The sequence below is a fragment of the Pongo pygmaeus genome, chromosome Y (genome assembly GCF_028885625.2).
Source record: "Pongo pygmaeus isolate AG05252 chromosome Y, NHGRI_mPonPyg2-v2.0_pri, whole genome shotgun sequence".
NCBI lineage: Eukaryota > Metazoa > Chordata > Mammalia > Primates > Hominidae > Pongo > Pongo pygmaeus.
In genome coordinates, this window is record NC_072397.2 from 25,667,702 (window position 1) to 25,693,283 (window position 25,582).

Genomic DNA, 25,582 nt, shown 5'->3' on the forward strand with positions numbered 1-25,582 from the left:
CGAAGGCGAGTTCTGGACAGACGTACGCTGTCAGGGAGTGTTTACTTCGCCTCCACTTCTGTTCCTCCCCACCCTGGTGCTGCCCCAGGTCACATACTCGTCCTGAGCCGGCTTCAGCCTCTCCGCGCAGTAGTCTCCCGGAGCCATAGCCGAGTACTCTTATGTGAAGTCTACCAAGCTTGTGCTCAAGGGAACCAAGGCGAAGAGGTGGGTCCAGCAGCTCCGGCGGGAGCCTCCTCAGTTCTTTACGTACGCACTCCACCCCCGTGAATCCGGTAGAAGTCATGGCGCGGAGAGCCGGCTTTGTGGCCGCCCAGGCTTCTCCCTGGCCCCTTTCCAGGCTGGACGGAGGCCGGACCGCAGTTCCTGGCGCCTGTGCATAGAGGAGCAGCCTCCCGCGCGGACGACCCTGAGAACAGGATAGACGGGCGGATGACCCGTGGCCCCGTACCCACGAGTTTGGGTCCCCTGAGGCATCTCTCCAGGCCTCTGCCTGGTGGTTCTGTGTTAGTCTGATCTTGTAGTTCATGATAATAACTTCCTTTGTTAGGGATTATTCTTTTCTCCATTGTCTCTTCCTGGAAAAATTGATTAATTTTTTCTAAGCTAATATGTAGAGTAAAACCAGGATGAATCACACAGTGGTTGAGGTGTATATGGGTTTTGATAGGGATGTGGGCTCAAACCTGCACTCTGTCATTTACTAATTTTGTAATTTGTGGCAAATTGGTTAATATGTCTGAACTTCCATTTACTCATTAAGAGATCAAATATCTTTGAACCTCCGTTTACACATTTATACTTTCAGACCATTTTTTATACCTTTAGAAGACTGTGAGGATTAAATGAGAGAACATATATGCAGTAAATAAATTGAGCCAAATGTGAGGAGGAGGTCGTAGTGGTAATTTATTAGCTCTTTAGGAGAAAAATACCTGTGCACTCATATCCCCGCTTCTTTTTTGACTGGCGGATTTGCCCGAGGTTGACTGTACATATAAATATTGAGCATTTCCTCCTAGTCTCCGTGATAAACAGAGGTTTTGATATTTTTAGGCGAGATGGAAAGAAAGTATCAAGGAGTGAGCTGAAGCCACTGCCCTTGAGATCCCTCTTGAGAAGCCTGAGCTCATGAAGATGCCAGAATAAGTGGCAGGTATATCCTGAATGAATGAGATTTTTACTCTGTGAATGTCCTGTGAGGAGTGGTGAGTTATCGTCTGAAAACTTTGTGATGAAAATGCAGACAAGAGTGTCTTAAGGTTTTCGTAATAATCATAATTAATGCTATATAGCACTTTCAGTGTGTCAAGAAATCGTTGTAGGCACTTTGCACGTTAACTTTTTTCAAATCACTCTTGTTTTTTTATTTTTTTTATGGCGATGTAATTCATAGTTATAAAATTCACCCTTTTGTAAAGTGAGTGGTTTTTAGTATACATTCAAGAGGTTCACCCCTGTGTAGTTGCTCAGCATTTTCGTCATCTCAGAAGGAAATCTATTACTACCCATTAAAGCAGTCACATCCCATCCTCCCCATCTCCTAGTCCTTTGCAACCACCAGTCTGCTATCTATGTGAAATTGCCTATTCTGAATATTTCCTAAGAAATCATGCAACATGTGGTTTTTGTATCTGACTTCTTTCACTTATAACATTCTTGAGGTCCGTCATTATTGTAGCACTTGTTCCTTTTTATGGCTGTGTAGTATTCCATTGTATGGGTGTAACATTTCGTTCATCCATCCATCAGTTGATGAACATTTAGATTGTTTCCCCTTTTTGAGTATTGTGACTAATACTAGTGTGAATATTCTTATGTAAGTATTTTTGTGGGTGTATGTTTTCATTTCCTTTGGATATACATACTTAGGAGTAAAATTCCTGGGTCATATGGTAACTCTTTAACTTTTTGAGGAACCACAAACTGTTTCCTGTAGATGCTGCACCATTTTACATTTCCACCAGCAATGTGTGAAGATGCATATTACCTCTTAATCCTCACAACAGCCTTAAGAGTTAAGTTATTATCCTAATTTTTTAATTGGGAAAACTGACTCCCAGAGAGATTCAGTACCTTTTCCAAAAATCGCAGAGCTAAGAAGTGACAGAATCAGGATTTAAAATCTGGCAGTGTGGCTCTACAATCTGCTTTGAACTTTAACATAATATGTACAAAGCCTGAAGCAAATTCTCAGTACTGTATTTAAGAGGGCATAGCAATGTAAGTCTTCCTAAATCAATAATTTATAAATGAAACAGCTTAAAAGACTTCCAGGTTTCAATCTTATGATATTTATTTATCACACAAATCAATATACCTAAACTCATCTATATAAATTATGTCCTGTAGTAAGAAGAAAAAGAGCAAAGAGAAGAAGATGAAGAAACCCAGCTTGATATTGTTGGTTAGTCAGTTTTCAGTGCTCTATTCTGAAAAAAAGTTAACATTTCTAGAGATCTCATTGAAAATATTTTCCTAGTTAGAAATTTATGATGTATTCATGTTTGTCTTAAAGTGCTTAAATATTACCTACAGTTGTAAATTCCGTTTATTCTTTAGCACAGTAGATGCTACTGATGCCTTTACTTCATTGTCAGAACAGAGCATAGGAAAGAAGAATTACAACTCTCTGACTTAGTAGGCACCATTAGACTGTTTAATAGCCGGAGATTCTGATACATAATTTTAAAGGCTTAATGTAAATGCTATTCAACCAAATATATTTTACAAGTTATTTTCTTTGAACATGTATACATTTTAGTTATAGAAGTCTGTTGTCTCTTAAACGAATTATCGTCACAGGAAAAATTATTATTTTATGAACTCTGAAATGAATGAATATTTTAAATACAATATCAGTGTAGCCTGTAAATGACACTAGAAATAAACTGACCCAAACACACCTAACCAGCCTATTTTCCGTTTAATTGTTTCCATACTTTTTTCTTTCCTCTTTTAAAACTTGGCAAGTTGCATTTTGAATCTTCATAAATTATGGTAGCATAAAATATATATAAAATGTGGAATGGTATAAAGCTAATGTTCTGGAAGAATCATTGCTTTTGAAATGGCAAATCAACAATTCTAAAATTAGTGTAAATATCTAGGGTAGGTATGTAGATATGGAATTGCTGTGTGAAAGGATAAGTGAATGTTTAACTATGTAAGAAACTGCCAAAAATTTTCTAAAGTGGTTGTGCCATTTTAGCCTCCCAACAAGAATGAATTAGTGCTCCAGTTACACAGTTACATCCTTGCCAAGAGTTGATGGTGTTATCAGTCTTTTCTCCCAGTCTGAGTTTTACCTTTTCAGTTTCTTAGTGGTGGTTTTCGAATGGACAGCCTTTTTTGTTTGTTTGTTTTTTTGAGATAGAGTCTCGCTCTGTCGCCCAGGCTGGTGGGCAGTGGAGCGATCCCTGTTCACTGCAAGCTCCACCTCCCAGGTTCACGCCATTCTCCTGCGTTAGACTCCCAAGTAGCTGGGACTACACGCACCCGCCTCCACACCCAGCTAATTTTTTGTGTTTTTAGTAGTGACGGGGTTTCACCATGTTAGCCAGGATGGTCAGAATCTTTTAATTTTTATAAAGCTAATTTATTTTTTTCTTTTATGGTTACTGCCTTATCTCTTTGATCTAAGAGATCTTTGCTTACCCCAAAGTCCGGAAAATATTCTACATTGTCTTTTAGAGACAACATAGTTTTAGTTTTTACATTAAATCAGTCATTAATCACAAATTGATTTTTGGCATGGTGTGAGTTTGGTTTCCAGATTTACTTTTTTTTTTTTTTTAACATCTTGATAGCCATTTGTGCCAGTACCACTGGTGTTTCCTTTTTCCATTAATCCCGTTTCATAGCTTCATAAAAAATCAATTAACTTTCTACTTATTGGTCTATTTCTGGACTGTTCTATCCATTGTCTGTTTTTCTGTTGGTATATTTCTCTTAATTGCTATAATTTCATGAAGTCTTGAGATCAGGTAGTGTGTGTCCTCCAACTTTATACTTACTATTAGTTTATTAATTTCTACAATTATGCATCTTGGATTTTCTCAGAGAATTGTATTGAGTCCAGAACATTTGAGGGAGAATCAACATCTTAATATTGGTTCTCAATATTTCATAATTTTCAGTGTAGCAGTCTTGCATGCCTGCTTAAAAATTTATTCTTAAGTGTTTTATAATTTTACACTATTGTTAATAGAACTTTTGAATTTGATTTTCCAGTTTTTTGCTGTCAGCATGTAGATATACAATTCATTTTTGGATCGTGACTTTGTAGTCTGATAATTCTGTTTCACTTATTACTTCTAGTGGTTTTTTCATGTACAAAACTAAGAAATTTGCAATTATGTTTCCTGTGACTATCGTTTTACTTCTTTCTTTCTAATCCTTATGTCTTGTCTTGCATTTTATTGGTTTATTATACTGTCCAGGACTTCCATAGTGTTGAACAGAAGTCACGAGAATGGGCATAATTGCACTGTTTCCAAGCTTAGGCAGAAAGCTTTCAGTAGTCCACCATATGGTGTGATGTCTGTAGGATCTGCAGAAAAAAACTTTATCAAAATGAGGACATTCCTTTTAAACTTTGTTTCTTGGGAGTTTTTATCATAACGATGTTTAATGCTGTCAAATGCCTATTTCTGTATCTGTTGAGATGATTATACAACTTTCTTCATTCTGCCAATGAATTACATTGGTTTCATTTTCAACTTTTAAACTAACTTTACATCCCTGAGATAATACCCACTTTGTTGTGGTGTGTTGTCCTTTGGGATATTGCTAGAGTTGATTTCTAGGTGTTTTTTTTTTTTTAAGATTTCTATATTGGTGTTGATGGGAGACTTTTGTATCCTTTTCTTGTAATGTCTTTATTTGATTTTGGTGTCAAGGTAATATTGGGTGTCATAAAATTAGATGGGAAGTGCTGTCTCCTTCCCGGTTTTAGGAAATAGCTGTGTAAGATCGGTAAGATTTCTTCTTTACATGTTTGATAGGATTTACCAGTGAAGTCATCTGAACCTAGAAGGTTTGGTTTGGTTTTAGTTTTTTGTGGGAGAATTAAGATTTTTTAAGAGATATTTTCAGATTTTTCTGTTGTCAGTTTTGGTAATTTGTGTCTTTTGGGAAAACTTCCTTTCATCCAAGTTGTTGGATTTATTGGCATAAAATTGTCCAGAATATTCCTTTAATATCCTGTTAATGTCTGTAGAATCTTATCTATATTGCAGTCTCTTCATATTGGTAATTTGTGTTTTTTCTATTTTTTCCTGGATCAGTCAGCCTAGCTGGAGGTTTATCAATTCTTTATAAGATCATTTATTTTAGATCATTAATGATCTTTTACTACAGGTATATTCAGTCTTTTAGCTTCCCTGGACCACAATCGAAGTAGAAGAATTGTCTTGGGCCACACACAGAATACACTAACGATAAGCTGATTAGCCAAACAAAAAAGAAAAAGGCAAAAAAACTCATAATGTTTCCAGAAATTTTATGAATTTGTGTTGGGCTGCATTCAAAGCTGGCCTGGGCCACATGCAGCCCTCAGGTTGGACAAGCCTGTTACAGTATTACTTATTTTCTCTTTTTTTCATTTTCCATTTCATTTATTTTCAGTCTTTTTTTTCCTCACTTTAACTTATTTTCAGTTTACTTTGCTCTTGTTTTATTGCTTCTTAAGAAGGGAGTTAGATCTCTTCATTTCAGTTTAGTTTTAGTTACAGTCAGCACATTTTGTTTTCATTTTCATTCCATTCAAAATATTATCTAGTTTTACTTGTGATTTTTCTTTTCATGGACACTTGAGTTATTTAAAAGTGTATTGTTTTTAATTTCTACTACATAGAGATATTATAGGTATGTTATTGTTGCTGATTTCTTATTCATTTATATTATAGTTGGAGAATATACTTTCTTAGTGGATTTCCATGTACACTTGAAAAGAATGTGTATTCTGCAGATGTTGGTTCAGGGTTTTTTGGGGTTTTTTTTTGTTTTTTTTTTTTTTTTGGAGATGAAGTCTTGCTCTGTTGCCCAGCAGTCTGGAGTGCAGTGGTGCAATCTTGGCTAACTGCAGCCTCCGACTCCCATGTTCAAGTGATTCTCCTGCCTCAGCCTCTGGAGGAGCTGGAATTACAGGCACCTGCCACCAAGCCTGGCTAATTTTTTTTATATTTTTAATAGAGGCGGGGTTTCACCAAGTTGGCCAAGCTGGTCTCAAACTCCTGACCTCAGGCGACCCACCCACCTTGGCCTGCCAAAGTGCAGGGATTATGGAAATGAGCCGTGGCGCCCAGAGGTCCAGTGTTCTTCAGATGTCTGTTAGATGAACTGGTGGAGCTTGTGACTATGCACATCTTCTGTGTCCTTACTGATATTTTACTCATCCTACAATGTATTGAGAGTTACGATAAAATCTCCAGCTGTAATTCTAGATCTCTCTACTTGAGCAGTTTTTGCTTAAAGTATTTTGAAGCTGTCATGTGTACACATTTAGGATTGTTAAGTCTTCCTTATAAATTCAGCCTTTCATTTTCATAACATTTTAATCTTTATTTCTGTTAAATGTCTTGATGCCTAGTTAAATTATTTGACCACCCTTTTCCTCCTGTCAAGCCTGGGCCTTTGTTAGTTTGTGCTTATTTATTAGGTTTTTGCCTGTAAACATAGACAGTGACTCTTACTCTAGGAAAGGTTCATCCTCATGGGCCTCAGCCACATGTTCTAGGTATACTTGGTGAGTTCTCTCCACTCTGCTGTGTCCCAAATTTGTGTGATCTCTGGCATCTCCAGTCAGCCCTCAGAAGTTCCAGCCACTCTGCATAGGCCTTGTGGAGCCTGCCTACTGTATGCACTCCCCCAATCCTTGGCCCCAGACCTGCAGAGAACTTTTGCATACTCTTTTGAGGCCTCACCTGTATGTAGTTCCCTCTTCTCCAGTACCTTATTCTATAAACTCCAAACATGTTAGCACTGCAAGACTCTCAGCTTAGTGACAGTGACATTGCCTCATTTGTGGAGGTCTCTACCTCTCTCTGTGTGGTCAAGAAACTGCCATTCAGCAGAAAACAGAAGTGTGTGTGAGATTTGCTTCCTGTGTTTTCCTGTTCTCAAATATCACAGTCCTGTTCTGCCTGTGTTCCAATTCCCAAAAACAGTTTTCGCAAATATTCTATCCAGTTTCAGTTTTTTCATTGGTCATGGTGTGAGGGCAAGTCCATTTTGGCTGGAAGAGGAAGTCCTTCTGCCTCTTTTTCTCTTTGTCCTTCCACCTTCTTTTGCATTGTGGATTTTCTAAACTTGCCGTATAAGTAAGCATGTGTCTATTTGTGAAGGGGGGAAAAAAAAAACCCATAATTATTTAAAGCTGTTCTGTTGGTTGCTCACAAGGATCTTAAGGGACTGGTAAATAGGATGAAAGAAATTGTGTCTTTCACATGGTGAATACCATGTGTGACATTAATAAAAATGAGCCTGCCTGTAAGCAAAGAGTTTCACTGAGCTCTGCTAGATTCAGAAGCAATTGAACTTACAACATCGTAGTTTGCAAAACGCATATTTGATTTACCCAGGAACTAAAGCTAAGTAAGCAGTGGGTTAATAGAAAGTCTGTGAAGGGTACATAGACTACAGTAAGATTGGGGAAGAAAATTCCATTTCCAAATCTAAGATATATCATTCCTTTGTGCCAAGCACATAATGAAGGCAGAGATTTAAGGGGGCCCTTAGCACAGAAGCACTGGGTTAGTCAGAAGGCAAGGTGAGCTGTCACACAGCCTTGATGCTAGAATGAGGGTGCCCTGGTAGTATCTTATCAGCCATGTCACTGGCGCATGGTCCCCCTTTTTTTTTTTTTTTTTTTTTGAGACAGGCTCTTGCTTTGTTGCTCAGGCTGGAGTGCAGTGACATGATCATGGCTCAGTGCACCCTCGACCTCGTCGTAGGCTCAAGCAATCCTCTCACCTCAGACTCCTGAGTAGCTGGGACCACAGGCTTGTATCACCATAATCTGCTAGTTTCTTAATTTTTTTATAGAGATGGGTGTCTCCTTTTGTTGCCTAGGCTGATTTTGAACTCCTGGGCTTAAGTGATTCTCCTGCTTCCACCTATTTAAGTGCTGGGATTACAGGCATGCTAGACACATGCAAATATTCTAAACCATGTGAAAATATGTGAAAAGCTTTGTTATGCATTGTGAGACAACACAGCAGGAATATTTGACCATCTGCCAAAGGTTTAAAGGGAAATAACTTTAAGCATGTGTCTTAATAGCAAGTAATGTTTTAGAGCGGATTCTCTTAAATTCAGCTTGGGCGTCTACAGCATATACACAGCTTGAGCTGTAACCTGACGTAGAGATAGGCAACTTCAGTGCCCACTGTTCTTAGGATCCACTGCTTTTTCACAGCTAAAATCCCGGAGTGGCACCGTTAAGTATTATGTTATGTTACTTTAGTCATTAAACATATAAGCATACTTCCAAAGATTGAATGTAGGCCACTTGCAGAAAATAGGCAGAATGCCCACATTTAATTCTTGATGATACTGTGATTAGCTTTCTTATTCTTTGAAATCTCATTGAGAAAAATACTGGCATCTGCTCAAAGTAATTACTTTTTCAGTTGACAATATTATAAGTAATGTTATCATATCATTTCCCTACTTGGACAGAGTGTGAAAATTATGCGGATCTTGTCTGCCAGAAATTTCTTCTTCATTTGCAAAACATTAATGAGAAAATATATTTAAATGATTTTATTTAATACTAAGTGTACTTGGTGAAGGTGGCTTAGAACATACAAAATAAAACTAATTTAAAATTATTAACTATTACATTTATAAGAAAATCTTGCTAATGATAACACTGTTCATAATAACTCTGAATAAAGCATTATTTCTTTTACTGAAAACAATTGTAGCTATAACTCAATCATTTAATAATCATGAGTTTTATTGCTTTCTAATCATCTTTAGCTGAAATTTTAATTTTGATTAATTTTCTTTTTCTCCATTGGTTTTGTGTGTGTGAGGAAGTAAAATACACAGAATATAGAATTTGCCAATTTTTCTATTTTTATGTGAACACTTCAGTGGCATTTAAATACATGCACCATTTAACCTTCCCACCAGCATTGCAGAGGGTTTCAGTTTCTCCACATCCTGCCCAACATTTGTTTTTCTCATTTTCATGGTTTCTGTTTTTTGTTTGTTTGTTTTGATAAAACATTCTAATGGGTATGAAGTGGTATTGCATTATGGTTTTGACTTATATTTCCCTAGTGACTAGTGATGTTGAGTATCTTTTTGAGTGCTTATTGGTCATTTGTATATCATCTTTGGAGCAATGTGTGTGTATATCCTTTGCCCAGTTTTGTATTGTGGTGTTTGTCTTTTTGGAGTTCTCTATATGGTCTGGATATTAACTCCTTATAATGTATGTAGTTTACAAATATTTTCTCCATTCTCTGGGTTGCCTTTCACTTTGTTGACAGTGGTTCTTCATGCACAAAACTTTTTAGTTCTGATGAAGTCCAGTTTGTCTATGTTTTCTTTTGTTGTCTGTGCCTTTGATGTTCTATACAAGAAATCATTGCCCATTTCATTGTCGTGAAGCTTTCCCCATTTTCTTCTAAAAGTTTTCTAACTTTAGCTCTTACATTTAGGTCTTTGGTCTATTTTAATTTACTTTTTGTATCTGGTGTTAGATAAGGGTTCAACTTCATTTTAGCTAAAATTTTATGTATTTAAAATTGATTATGAAAAGCATGAAATATTTAGTTGAATAGAAAATTTTGTGCAGTGGAATTAACTGAATCTTTAAAACCTTTTTATTATGGAAATATCCAAACTAATCCATACATAGAAGAATATAATGAGTCCCCGTGTGCCCAGGCCCCAACATTGATTATCAATATTTTGCCAATCTCGTTTCATTTACTTACACACCTCACACACATTTTATCCTAGAAAATTTTAAATAAAATCACAGACATTATGTCATTTTACCCATAAGTACGTAAATGTACATTTCTTAACATGGTATGTCTTTCTCTCATCATCCATATAAATCATAATTTGTATACATTATACTATGTCATTATCAGACGTTGTAAAATTAACAAGAATTCCTTAGGATGTCATATCCAGTTGATGATTGACTCATTTCTACTCTAGTTAAAGTACAATTTAGGAGGAGGTTTGAGGATATTTTTTAACATTAAGATATAAACTTTTATAACAACTGTTAAAAATAATTGTTGATAGAGTCTAACATTTCTATTGGCAAATTGGAAATTAGTATACATAGACACAGATTCTGCTCGTTTTGCTTTCAATCTAAAATCATAGTTAAGATTACTGGCCAGGAGCGGTGGCTCACACATGTAATCCCAGCACTTTGGGAGGCAAAGGCGGGTGGATCACGAGGTCAGGAGTTCAAGACCAGCCTGGCTAATGTGGTGAAACCCCGTCTCTACTGAAAATCCAAAAAAAAATTTCCGGGCATGGTGGCAGGCCCATGTAACACCAGCTACTCGGGAAGCTGAGGCAGAGAATTGTTTGAACCCGGGAGGCGGAGGTCACAGTGAGCCAAGATCGCATCACTGCACTCCTGCCTGGGTGACAGAGTGAGACTCCGTGTCAAAAAAAAAAAAAAAAAAAAAGATTACCATGCTAGAAAGTCTTCCTGTAGAGGCATTTTTAAGAAACATTATGATAGGCATTGCCTCTGGAAAGCAGGCATGAATAGATGGCTGTGGTCTATCATGAGAGAGACCATTCTCCATATATCACTTTGTACCTTCACATGTTGCCTTTTGTTTTGTTTTGGTCTTTTTTTGAGACAGGACCTTGCTCTGTCACTCAGGCTAGAGTGCAGTGGCATGATCATAGCTCACTATAACCTTGAACTCCTGGGCTCAAGTGATCCTCTTTCCCAGCTCCCCGAGTAGCTGGGATTACAGGCATACACCCCCATGCCTGGCTGTATGTTGCTATTTTGTATTTTAAAAACCTAATCCTGAATCTGTGCACATATATGCAAACAAGTACGTGTAAAACTGGTGAAATCTGAATAAACTTCATGGATTATATCAATGTCAGTTTCCTGATTCTAACAATGTATGAAACTTATGCAAGATGTCATCATTGAGATAAAGCGAGTAAAGGATATGTGAGATCTTCATATTATTTCTTACAACTGCAAAATAAAAAATTTTTAAAGCTAAGTTATAATTACAAAGAACTCTGTGTCAAAACTAAAATATAAAGTTGAAATATCAATTTTATTTTTTAGGAATCTGGTGGACAGTAACAAACTTTGGTGAAATTTCAGGAACCATAGCCATTGAGATGGATGGGGGAACCTATATACATGCACTCGACAATGGCCTTTTTACCCTGGGAGCTCCATACAAAGAAGGTTTGTGTCTGGAAGGGAAGATCCTGCCACAAGTGTAGATTTTAGGACATTCATTCACTTAGGCCAAACTCTAACTAGTCTCAAACATTTTCCAAAGGAATGGAACCATTGCATTTGACACTTCCATTTTTTCTTTAATTCTTTAATATTTACCAGCCGTTGTCAAGTCCCTCTTTCTAATATAAGCATTTGAAAACATTCCATATATTTCCAGAAGAGTATCTTTGGAAATCAAAACAACATGAATAATTAAAATAGTAAGTGGAAAGAAAAAAGAAAACCTATTTGAGTCAAACATGTTTGAACTTCTTTTTTATTCAGACCTGTTCCCAAAACTAACCTGGGTGCATTTAACAATTTGAAGTTTCCTCATTTTCTTTAGGCCATTAGAGGAAGCACTAATGAGATACAAAGTAATTAGAAGATAAAAAGCAGTATCATTTGGTCAGCAAGGCCATCCATTGAATAAATGAAAGCACTTAGCTTTTTAAATAAGTGCTTATTTATGACTGTATTTTAAAACATAAAGAGAAGCTATCTCGAAAGTTATTAACTAAGCATTATATCACCCTGTCTTACTCAGTGTATAAAATTAGCACTGTAGTTAAAAGTAGATAAAATAGATCTTGATTCCAAAGATATAGTATTACAGTGACATCAGTATATCTGAATATTCTTACATTTAATTTCAGAAGAAAGTAACCACATTTTTTAAAGCAAAATAATGTCTTTATATTTACAGCAAATGTCAAATCTATTTTCAAATGTTTTTTCTCCAATAGTTGATGAGGGCCCTAGTCCTCCAGAGCAGTTTATGGCTGTCAAATTATATGACTCCAGGTGAGCTTATGTTGTAATATAATTAGTAACTAGTTATTTTAAAAATTTAATTGTATTCATTAAAAATTTTAGTATCTGTCTTAAACCCATGGTAATTTTGATATAAAAAACAAAATAGCTTTTTTGAAAAGTAGATTTTGTGCTTTGCTTTTAGTGGATTTCCTATCAACATATAATGCTAGGCTGGAAAAAAATAATGTAAGTTAAAAAATGAAGATTAATAATTTCACACACCAGCCACTGCAAAATCATACCGAAATGTAAAGAACATCGAGACTAGGAAGAGACTGCATCAACTAACGAGCAAAATATCCAGCTAACATCATAATGACAGGATCAAATTCACACATAACAATATTAACTTTAAATGTAAATGGACTAAATGCTCCAATTAAAAGACACAGACTGGCAAACTGGATAAAGACTCAAGATCCATCAGTGTGCTGTATTCAGGAAACCCATCTCACGTGCAGAGACACACATAGGCTCAAAATAAAAGGATGGAGGAAGATCTACCAAGCAAATGGAAAACAAAAAAAGGCAGGGGTTGCAATCCTAGTCTCTGATAAAACAGACTTTAAACCAACAAAGATCAAAAGAGACAAAGAAGGCCATTACATAATGGTAAAGGGATTAATTCAACAAGAAGAGCTAACTATCCTAAATATATATGCACCCAATACAGGAGCACCCAGATTCATAAAGCAAGTCCTGAGTGACCTACAAAGAGACTTAGACTCCCACACATTAACAATGGGAGACTTTAACACCCCACTATCAACATTAGACAGATCAATGAGACAGAAAGTCAACAAGGATACCCAGGAATTGAACTCAGCTCTGCACCAAGCGGACCTAATAGACATCTACAGAACTCTCCACCCCAAATCAACAGAATATACATTTTTTTCAGCACCACACCACACCTATTCCAAAATTGACCATATACTTGGAAGTAAAGCTCTCCTCAATAAATGTAAAAGAACAGAAATTGTAACAAACTATCTCTCAGATCACAGTGCAATCAAGCTAGAACTCAGGATTAAGAATCTCACTCAAAACCGCTCAACTACGTGGAAACTGAACAACCTGCTCCTGAATGACTACTGGGTACACAACGAAATGAAGGCAGAAATAAAGATGTTCTTTGAAACCAACGAGAACCAAGACACAACATACCAGAATCTCTGGGATGCATTCAAAGCAGTGTGTAGAGGGAAATTTATAGCACTAAATGCCCACAAGAGAAAGCAGGAAAGATCCAAAATTGACACCCTAACATCACAATTAAAAGAACTAGAAAAGCAAGAGCAAACACATTCAAAAGCTAGCAGAAGGCAAGAAATAACTAAAATCAGAGCAGAACTGAAGGAAATAGAGACACAAAAAACCCTTCAAAAAATAAATGAATCCAGGAGCTGGTTTTTTGAAAGGATCAACAAAATTGACAGACCGCTAGCAAGATTAATAAAGAAAAAAAGAGAGAAGAATCAAATAGATGCAATAAAAAATGATAAAGGGGATATCACTACCGATCCCACAGAAATACAAACTACCATCAGAGAATATTACAAACACCTCTATGCAAATAAACTAGAAAATCTAGAAGAAATGGATAAATTCCTCGACACATACACCCTCCCAAGACTAAACCAGGAAGAAGTTGAATCTCTGAATAGACCAATAACAGGAGCTGAAATTGTGGCAATAATCAATAGCTTACCAACCAAAAAAAGTCCAGGTCCAGATGGATTCACAGCCGAATTCTACCAGAGGTACAAGGAGGAGCTGGTACCATTCCTTCTGAAACTATTCCAATCAATAGAAAAAGAGGGAATCCTCCCTAACTCATTTTATGAGGCCAGCATCATCCTGATACCAAAGCCTGGCAGAGACACAACAAAAAAAGAGAATTTTAGACCAATATCCTTGATGAACATTGATGCAAAAATCCTCAATAAAATACTGGCAAACAGAATCCAGCAGCACATCAAAAAGCTTATCCACCATGATCAAGTGGGCTTCATCCCTGGGATGCAAGGCTGGTTCAATATACGCAAATCAATAAATGTAATCCAGCATATAAACAGAACCAAAGACAAAAACCACATGATTATCTCAATAGATGCAGAAAAGGCCTTTGACAAAATTCAACAACCCTTCATGCTAAAAACTCTCAAGAAATTAGGAATTGATGGGACGTATCTCAAAATAATAAGAGCTATTTATGACAAACCCACAGCCAATATCATACTGAATGGGCAAAAACTGGAAGCATTCCCTTTGAAAACTGGCACAAGACAGGGATGCCCTCTCTCACCACTTCTATTCAACATAGTGTTGGAAGTTCTGGCCAGGGCAATTAGGCAGGAGAAGGAAATCAAGGGTATTCAATTAGGAAAAGAGGAAGTCAAATTGTCCCTGTTTGCAGATGACATGATAGTATATCTAGAAAACCCCATTGTCTCAGCCCAAAATCTCCTTAAGCTGATAAGCAACTTCAGCAAAGTCTCAGGATACAAAATCAATGTGCAAAAATCACAAGCATTCTTATACATCAATAACAGACAAACAGAGAGCCAAATCATGAGTGAACTCCCATTCACAATTGCTTCAAAGAGAATAAAATACCTAGGAATCCAACTTACAAGGGATGTGAAAGACCTCTTCTAGGAGAACTACAAACCACTGCTCAAGGAAATAAAAGAGGATACAAACAAATGGAAGAACATTCCATGCTCATGGGTAGGAAGAATCAATATCATGAAAATGGCCATCCTTCCCAAGGTAATTTACAGATTCAATGCCATCCCCATCAAGCTACCAATGACTTTCTTCACAGAATTGGAAAAAACTACTTTAAAGTTCATATGGAACCAAAAAAGAGCCCGCATCGCCAAGTCAATCCTAAGCCAAAAGAACAAAGCTGGAGGCATCACACTACCTGACTTCAAACTATACTACAAGGCTACAGTAACCAAAACAGCATGGTACTGGTACCAAAACAGAGATATAGATCAATGGAACAGAACAGAGCCGTCAGAAATAATGCCACATATCTACAAGTATCTGATCTTTGACAAACCTGACAAAAACAAGAAATGGGGAAAGGATTCCCTATTTAATAAATGGTGCTGGGAAAACTGGCTAGCCATATGTAGAAAGCTGAAACTGGATCCCTTCCTTACACCTTATACAAAAATCAATTCAAGATGGATTAAAGACTTAAATGTTAGACCTAAAACCATAAAAACCCTAGAAGAAAACCTAGGCATTACCATTCAGGACATAGGCATGGGCAAGGACTTCATGTCTAAAACACCAAAAGCAATGGCAACAAAAGCCAAAATTGACAAATGGGATCTAATTAAACTCAAGAGCTTCTGCACAGCAAAAGAAACCACCATCAGAGTGAACAGGCAACCTACAAAATGGGAGAAAATTTTCGCAACCTACTCATCTGACAAAGGGCTAATATCCAGAATCTACAATGAACTCCAACAAATTTACAAGAAAAAAACAAACAACCCCATCAAAAAGTGGGCGAAGGACATGAACAGACACTTCTCAAAAGAAGACATTTATGCAGCCAAAAAACACATGAAAAAATGCTCACCGTCACTGGCCATCAGAGAAATGCAAATCAAAACCACAATGAGATACCATCTCACACCAGTTAGAATGGCAATCATTAAAAAGTCAGGAAACAACAGGTGCTGGAGAGGATGTGGAGAAATAGGAACACTTTTACACTGTTGGTGGGACTGTAAACTAGTTCAACCCTTGTGGAAGTCAGTGTGGCGATTCCTCAGGGATCTAGAACTAGAAATTCCATTCAACCCAGCCATCCCATTACTGGGTATATACCCAAAGGACTATAAATCATGCTGCTATAAAGACACATGCACACGTATGTTTATTGCGACATTATTCACAATAGCAAAGACTTGGAACCAACCCAAATGTCCAACAATGATAGACTGGATTAAGAAAATGTGGCACATCTACACCATGGAATACTATGCAGCCATAAAAAATGATGAGTTCACGTCCTTTGTAAGGACATGGATGAAATTGCAAATCATCATTCTCAGTAAACTATCGCAAGAACAAAAAACCAAACACCGCATATTCTCACTCATAGGTGGGAATTGAACAATGAGAACACATGGACACAGGAAGGGGAACATCACACTCTGGGGACTGTTGTGGGGTGGGGGGAGGGGGAGGGATAGCATTGGGAGATATACCTAATGCTAGATGACGGGTTGGTGGGTGCAGCGCACCAGCATGGCACATGTATACATATGTAACTTACCTGCACATTGCGCACGTGTACCATAAAACCTAAAGTATAATAATAAAAAAAAAAAAAAAAAGAAAAAGTAGGATGCAATAGTATAATACATTCAACTGGAATAAATCAGTAAGAACATAGAGCCTTAAAGAGATCTCAAAATATAGTGCAACAAAAATAGCATTAGTACTTTTGCCCACAATTATTTCTGTATACCCATAGTGCCTAGATATGGATCTCATTTCCATTGAAGAACCAGTCAATTTTAGGTCTCACAGAATAGTTCCTAAGTATCTTCTTTGTAGCAGAAATCATGGATGCTTTCAGAAACATTACAGACTGTAAGCAAACTATGGAGTTAGCTAAGACCAAGTTGCGACAATTTGCATATAAAATATAAAAATAGTTCATTGAAGTAAATTATCTCTAAAAGACTTTCAGTTCATAAGCTGAAAATAGTTTACAAAAAGATAGTTTTAATATAAGAAGAAAAAAGATAATATACCAATTCTTAATTTTAGTAAGTAGACAGTTGTAGTATATGGATGTTTTGCTAAATCTTTGTTGATACAGAATACATAATTTCTCTTTTATGTCTGTGTGAGAATTAAAGATTGAACAAAAATATGTGAGTGCTAAACTGTCTTTAAAAAGTACCTTTGTAGGGACATGGATGAAATTGGAAATCATCATTCTCAGTAAACTATCGCAAGAACAAAAAACCAAACACCGCATATTCTCACTCATAGGTGGGAATTGAACAATGAGAACACATGGACACAGGAAGGGGAACATCACACTCTGGGGACTGTTGTGGGGTGGGGGGAGGGGGGAGGGATAGCATTGGGAGATATACCTAATGCTAGATGACGAGTTGGTGGGTGCAGCGCACCAGCATGGCACATGTATACATATGTAACTTACCTGCACATTGCGCACATGTACCATAAAACCTAAAGTATAATAATAATAATAATAATAATAATAATAAAAGAAAAAAAAATTAAGAAAAAAAAAAGTAGATAACTATATCAGAGACAGTAAGGACCAGTGGGCACCACGCAGAACAAGCAAATAGAAGATAAGCTCAGCCTTTGAGTAGCAGCTTTGTTAGTATACAATAATAAACTGAAAATAGGAACTCAGCAGTGTTTTCTAAGATGACAGATTAAACAAATATCCTACCAGAAAGAGGTAATCACTTAGACTAAGTTCCTCATCCCCTAGGATAAAATCTTAAGTCAGTGACTTGAAAACTATTTTGACCTAATCCATTGAGAAATGCATTTTTACATTGCAGCCCAGCACACACATATATATAACTGAAGCAAGATTTGTACTTAACAATACTTACTTATCCATGTGTTATGCACCTTGATAATTCTTATTCTCTTTTACCCCTTCCTGTGTGTGTCTGTGTGTATTCCTTTTCCCCCCAACCCACCCAATACTGTTAAGGAAACACTACATTGATTTCATCACCTGTAATGTGTTGCAACCCCTTTGAGATGATCCTACTAGTTATGATGAGATACTTCTAATAAAAGTTACTCCAGTAGAAAATGCCAATATTTCATAAGGCCAGGATGATGACTTAGATAGGTCTAATAATACCACCCTTTAGGATAGTTCATTTCATTTTATTTTTAGGAAGGACGCTAAGTTTCAAAAATTTAAATTTAAATGAAAGAGGGTCTTAAAACTCTATTGCAAAAAGGACTCAGCTGAATAATCTGTGGCACAGGTTTAAATCGCCAGGACCACACCATGCGAAGTGAACCGCCATGTTCCAGGGCTCACCAGGAGCCATCCAGATGAGAGACCACCCAGCCCTTGTGACTTGACTAAGATATTAAATCCATATAATCAGCACATTTTTAACTGGATGTGATATAAGGTTAACATATTTTGTAATCATTGTATTTATAAATATTTTGTCTAAATGTTATGGTATTCCAAGTTTTCCAAATGAATCATCCAAATACAAGTTATAAATAAACATTTTATTTGTTATGGGAGTTAAGCTAACCAAATTTATAACCCAGATTTAGATACACAATAAAATCAGTTTTTAAAGTTTTGCTTAATAGAAAGCAGTGTAATACATCAAATATTAAACAACTAAAAAAGTATATAAATATTTATTTTCACACACAAAAGTCCCTCAGACATTGATTCTTAAATTCAAAACACCAAAGGAATTGTATATACCTTTTCATGTTTTCTAATTCTGAAGAAAATAAATTTTACTTAAAATGCTAATATTTAAATAAAGTGTGCATTCATAATTATGTTCTTGTCTTTAAAGTTAATTTTTCAAACAGAACTAAACAGTTTTATCTTCAGTAGATCTTTTAGAAAGGAAGCAATCCTACCTCATCTAATGAGAATTTAGTCCTACTAGGAAGATACACTACAAATGTTTATTGTGGTAATCTTTGAATAGTAAAATGAAAGGTGATTTTGGTTTCCTTTTCTATATGTTCTTGTATTATATTTTTCACGTTCTTTTCTTAAGTTCTTTTCTGTGGTTTTTAAATCAGGGAGGAAAAATTAATTCAGTCAAAACACTTAATGTTTCTTCTACACGAAGTATCCTCATAGCTATTTTGTTATTTTGTTTCACTTGAGGGAAAATGGCTTTATTGGCCTCAAATAGCTGCTTTATTAGATGCAATGAAGCAGGAGACATAGAAGCAAAAAGTAAAACAGCAGGAGAAGGAGAAATGATCAAGGTAATGACATTTTATACGGATGACTGCATTCACACATGCGATGTGACTGTATCTATTTAAAATGTTAAATCATCATTTACTGTCACTTTAAAGATTTAGTTACTAGCTTTTTATAATGTGGTGTTTCATGTAGACTCATTTTTAATTATAAGTCCCATAGTTGATGGCTTGTTTATACAATGTGGTAGAGAAATCAGTGCAGCTAGGAGCTACCTTGCCATTATCTCCATGGATTAGTATATTTTTCTGGTAGCTCCACATGCTCTTTTCAAGTTTCATTTTCTTGTTTTCTTGCTTGTATTTTAAAATCTAATTTTTAAAATAGAAAACATGTACATGTGATCCAACATTTTTAAATAAAAGCATATGAAGATGAAGACATATGCCTGCCATGCATCTTACTCACCTGTGCCCCAGCTCCTTTTCCTCTTTCCCTGTTTTGTTTTTTTTTATAGCCTCCTAAAATTTCTTTATAAACATATGAATACATTTATAATTTTCAACTTTTTTACACTAAAGGCAGCCTCCTCTATAGTCTTCTCAACTTTTGATTTTTTTTCCTTAAAATTGTATCTTGGAGAGTTTTCTACTATTAGTATGAATGTACAGAATTTTCTCTTTTTCTTGCTTTTCTTCTCTTTCTCTCTCTCTCTTTTTTAACAGCCACATAATATTCCATTTTAGGGATGTACCTTAATTTATTTAGTCTTTTATAGATGGAAATGTAGGCTGTTTCCAGTCTTTTGCTCTTATAAACAGTGCTGCAGTACATAACATTGAATATGCATTTAATTTGTAGATGTGCGGGTGGACTTGAAGATAAATTTCCAGAAGCAGAATTACCAGGTTGGGGTATATGCGTTTGTATTTATGTAATGCTTGAGCTTCTGTGATGATAATCACTCTATGAAACATAAAAAATCATAGCAGAACTTCTGGGGCCTTAGCCCTTACCTTTTAAAGATATTTTTATTAATAGTACCTGTCTTCTTTGCATTAGGAGAAACATGAATCACATAAAACATGATTTTTATTTTATTTTTAAAATGTGTATGCCTCACTAAGCTGGAAATAAAAGTTCCTTATTCCAGGCTAAATTTCCTCATCCATAGTCAGACGCATTATCCATTGCACCAGTGGCCTGTGCCCTCCCTAATCCTACTGTTTGTTTTACATCATTGTAAGAGTTAAACATACATCTTCATAGCAAGGTGAAATTCTAAATAATACTGTTAATATAACCTAGATAAATCAGGCAGTTAACTGGAATTTGATGAAAACATTTAAGGCTTAATTTCTTAGACTCACAAAAGCCACTGATCTTTAATGATAAACATATACCAGGATGTGTCTAAAGAATAACTCCCCCCTTCTTGACACATGACTTTTCTGTGTCTTGGCATTCCATCCCAGTACTGAGCAAGGCACTGATCTTTAATGATAAACATATACCAGGATGTGTCTAAAGAATAACTCCCCACTTCTTGACACATGGTTTTTCTGTGTCTTGGCATTCCAATGCAGTACTGAGCATTTTGAACCTTGCTTTGTTTGTCTCTGTTGGGAATCACACGTTGCATCCAGTCTGACCCAGAGTTACTGGCATTGTGGGGGCCAGAGTGGAAAACTCTAAGAGAGGGGGCAAATGCCTTTTCTAAAATGCCCTTCATTCTTATAATTAGAGCATAAAAATTTATGTTACATTTTTCTCTACTGCCAGTGTAATTTAAAACATCTCTCAATTCTCTGTACATGCTTTATGTTAGATTTCCGGTCATATGTTTTATTTTCTTTTTAGAATAGTCTTGATTTCAGATAATTTCAAATCTAAAGATCAAACAATTTCAATCTAAAATGTAGATATTTTCTTACAGTTAGAGAAGTGAAATGCTATATTTTTTCATTGCATGCATCCGGCACATGCGCTGTAGTCTTGAATTTCCATAATGCTCTTGTGAGGTGGATGTGAGCTCAGCTTTACAGACAGGAAGACAGCCTCTGACCCTCTTTACATCCTCGTGGTTTTTGTCAGTCAGTTCATGGAAATCACAGTGATTTCAAGGTGTGGTAAGACAGGATGTGTACCCAGGCTCAGCCGACTCCAGAGGCCACTCTCAGTATTTCATAGCACATTGCTTCTCAGGAAACAGGTCATTGAGAAAATACAGATGGGTTTGTGACTTACATTTAATTTAATTTGTTTATATTTTATTGTATCATGTTTAAATTTTTTTCATCTGGATATCATCATAAAAGTGTTATTGAAGGCAACAATTGCAAATATATGTGCAGTGCTTTGCACTTACACAAACACACAAAGACACACAAAGATTGCATTTTTCACTATTTAAAGCAATTTTCAGATGAAATGCAAAGTTTTCTGGGTCTCTGGTTAGTCAAGTACTTGGAAGCTCTGAACAGTGATTACTTAGGACTCTTTTCATACCATTTAATTGCAGGCTGTCCTAATTAATCTCTGTCAGCCCTTCACCTTTAGGACCTTGCCTTATCTACCAGAACACAGATCCCTCTTACTAAAGGTAGCATTGTGTTACAGGCCCTAGCAGGGAATGTTTTGAGGTCTGTGACCCCTCTAATCAAAACTGTCACAAACATGTCATTGGCACAAACACGTTATTTGTCATCACTTTCTAGGCAGCCCTGGAACTGGACTCTGGCCACAGAGATCCCTTAGGAGACATATATCCTTACCGTTGCCCATTGCCTGTTCTGTGAGTGATCCTAATTGTTGAATGCAGATTAATTAACTTATGACATGTGATAGTAAACATCTATCCAACTTAGGAGGACATACAAAGCTACTAAAAGAGGTGGGTTCTAATTAATTAAAAACAAGTTGTGTAATGTTAAAAGTTTTAATAGTTTGGTAATAGTCTGTGCAATGTAAAATAGCTACTGAGCTTTCAATCTGATCAAATGACACTTGTCTACTAGGGATAATTTGATCCTAGTGTATTCACTTGGAGGACAAAATTAAATTAATGATTGCTTTATTGCCTAGCAGGATCTGATGTATAAAATGTTTCTGAAATAATATTGTCTGTAGTGTTTCTGACACAAGGGCTGAGGAGGAAGCATGTGGTAACACTTACTCATATAGATTATATATATGAAGTAAAAACACATAGCCAGAAAATGTCTTTTTCTGATTGTAATTGCTCAGTTAATTTTTTCTTCTGCATAAGAAATCATCTCAAATGTTCTTATGTGATATGTAAAGTGGGGAAGGTGGAAGATAAACATGTAACCCATTGGATTCTCTTTTCCAATATCTAAATTAGATCCTGCGCTGAAAGAGAAACCAAGAAAAAAGATGACATTCCAGAAGAAGACAAAGGAAATGTAAAACATTGTGAAATCCATTATGTGTATGTATGCTTTTCTTTTTAGACCTACAGATTTGACAGTGAAGTGCTTCTCAAAGTGCTTTCAAAATACAATACCTAATTAGCTGGAGATAGTGGTGCATGCCTGTAGGCCCAGCTACTCAGGAGGCTGAGACAGGAGGATTCTTTGAGCCCAGGAGTTCAAGGCTGCAGTAAGCTCTGATCACCACTGCATTCCAGCCTGGGTGACAGAGCAAGACCCTGTCTGAAAAAATGAAAACTGATGGACAAGAATAGGCAACACAATGTAGCCTCTAGGACAGAGCACTGAGCTAAATGCTTTTTTTTCTGGAGGGTTCAGTTTTCCTAATCATCCTACCAGCTCCCAAAGCTAGTCACTCGGGTTAGTCAATCTCTCTATTCATTCATAGAATGGGCATGATGCCAGTCAAAATCTGTGCTATGGCCAGGACACAGGAGACTCCAGCCAGCATGCCCTAATAGAAGTGGGGCCTTGTGGTACCCAGTCAATGAGTGGCCCTGCTCTTGAGAGGTCATGAAGGTCGTCTTTGTTGTTCAAAAGCTCCAGCTTATTAAAAAAAATTAGACTTTTTTTCTCCCTCAAGATGGAGTCTCGCTCTGTCCCCTAGACTCGAGTGCAGTGCCATTATCTCAGCTCATCACAACCTCTGCCTCCCAGGTTCACATGATTGTAGGCCAGGCACAGTGGGTCATGCCTGCAATCCCAGCACTTTGGGAGGATTCTCCTTTCTCAGCCTCCCGAGTAGCTGGGACTACAGGCGCGCACCACTATGCTCAGCTAATTTTTGTATTTTTAGTCGAGACGTGGTTTCACCATGTTGGTCAGGCTGTTCTCGAACTCCTGACCTCGAGCGATCTGCCTGCCTTGGCCTCCCAAAGTGCGGGGATTGCAGGCATGACCCACTGTGCCTGGCCTATAATTAGACTTTTTAATAAGTGAAAAAGAAATTAACAGTATTTATAAATTTAGTAGTAAATATGTATAATCAGAGTTTGAGGTATTTTTCAATGAAGACATTTTCTTTGCAGAAAGAAATTTCAGAACTTCCAGGACCACAAAGTTAAAATAAGTAAAGACAGTAAAATTCTTAAAAAGGCTCATAAAGATGGATTTTTGCATGAGATGCTTCTGGACAGGTAGCTATTTATTTACTTATTTCAACTGTTTTCAGTAGCCAATAGAAATGGCATGTAGAAAACCTATATTCGCTTAAATTATTTTAGTTTTCACATTTCTGTCTTTATTTCTAATTTATGAGTGTGGCAATATTACCTAGAGAGGACATCATGAGTTTGGGAAAAGACTGTCAAGAAAGAATATCTAAAAATAATAACTGATTCTAAGTATATACTTTAAGAAATTCAGGTTTGACTGTATCTACTTCATAAATTTATCATTATCTTTTTATAGCTATTAGAACCAGAGTTAGAAGGAGTTTGACTAATATAAAAATTAGGTGGATTCTGTTAGAGTAGTTCAGGTTCCTTAAAATAAGCATAGATCAACTAAAAAACTAAGTATAAAAGCTAAACAAGTGAAATTGAAGTGGTTTTATTGTAAGATTTGGAAGAGTGCAGGATGGTTATCATAGCACATTATTAATATTTATTACTCTTCCTATGTAAATAAGTAATGTCCTAGATTTACAACATAGAAAAACAGAGACGTTTAGCTATGAGTGTACAAGTATAAATCAATTAAGTACCAGATTTGATCATCACCAGCCGCTCATTCAAGTCCTATGTTGCAAAGTTACTCTTACCCTTTTTTTACATTTCTTGATAAAGGCAATGTTTAATTATATATTTCCTGTTAACTAGCTGGTAGAGTTCATACCTAAAGTCAGTAAATAATGTTAAGTATTTTTTTCCAGCTGAGCAAATGAATATGTATCTAGTTGTAAGAAATCAATAAGAGGTTATAAAGTATAATCAGGATATGGACTCTAAAACGGAATAACCTCTATGTCCTGTAACTTTTATCACTTGTAATAATACAGCATTCTCACCCTGTTAAATGGAAATTTAGAGCACCCTTAAATTCTGGAATAATTAAAATTGCTATTTGGATTGAAAAAGCCCTTAGACAACATTTATTGAATATTAGGAAATAACTTTTATAAGATTAGAATCCATTTTTTATAGAAACCAAATTTAAAAGTATACATATTTTAATATAAGTGTTGTGGTAATACCGTAACAAAAATTGAGCACGCATTTTTAAAGCTTTTCATATTTATTAGCAGGTGAATATATATGGCATGTTTTAGATAGATTAATTTTACTATTTTTCTTTGTTTTAACAGGAGAGCCAAATTGAAACTGACAGATACTGCAAATGACTGTGATTTTTGTTTCTGCCTTATCTTTTTGTGTTTTTTTCTGAATAAAATATTCAGAGGAAATGCTTTTACAGAGTTCTTGAGTTGTTGTGAAATTGTTGTTCAGCTAGTAGCTAGTTTAACCAGGATTAAGCAAGTTTAATCAGGATTATTCATGGATGTACTTTTTAGCTAACTAAAGTTTTTCACATGGAAATGAACCTTACAGTATACACTTAACGTACCACAGTATTTTTTTCTGGATTTCCTTTCCTGAAGCATGGAGTATACTAGAAACCAATTCTTCCTGCGCTACTTGTGGAATCTTTCTTACTGGATCACAATCTTACTTTACTTTATATAATAGATGCTTAATCAGTGCCTTTAATAGGAAGTTAGAAACTCCCAATCCAATCAACAAGGCTTTGATTCTACCTCTTAAGTACTACCCAGATCACAGACAATCCAAATATCAGAACTAGGGGACTGGGCAGAGAGCACTAATCATCTATTAGGGAGTGGGACAGAAAGTGGAAACAGTACAAAGAAGCAAGTAGGCTCAGAACAGA

At 36.2% G+C, this 25,582-nt stretch overlaps 1 pseudogene; it reads left to right on the forward strand.

Annotated features, from left to right (window-relative positions):
- Nucleotides 1-1,171: 1,171 nt before the first annotated feature.
- LOC129025703 (protein FRG1-like) lies at nt 1,172-25,034 on the forward strand (annotated as a pseudogene).
- Nucleotides 25,035-25,582: the final 548 nt, after the last annotated feature.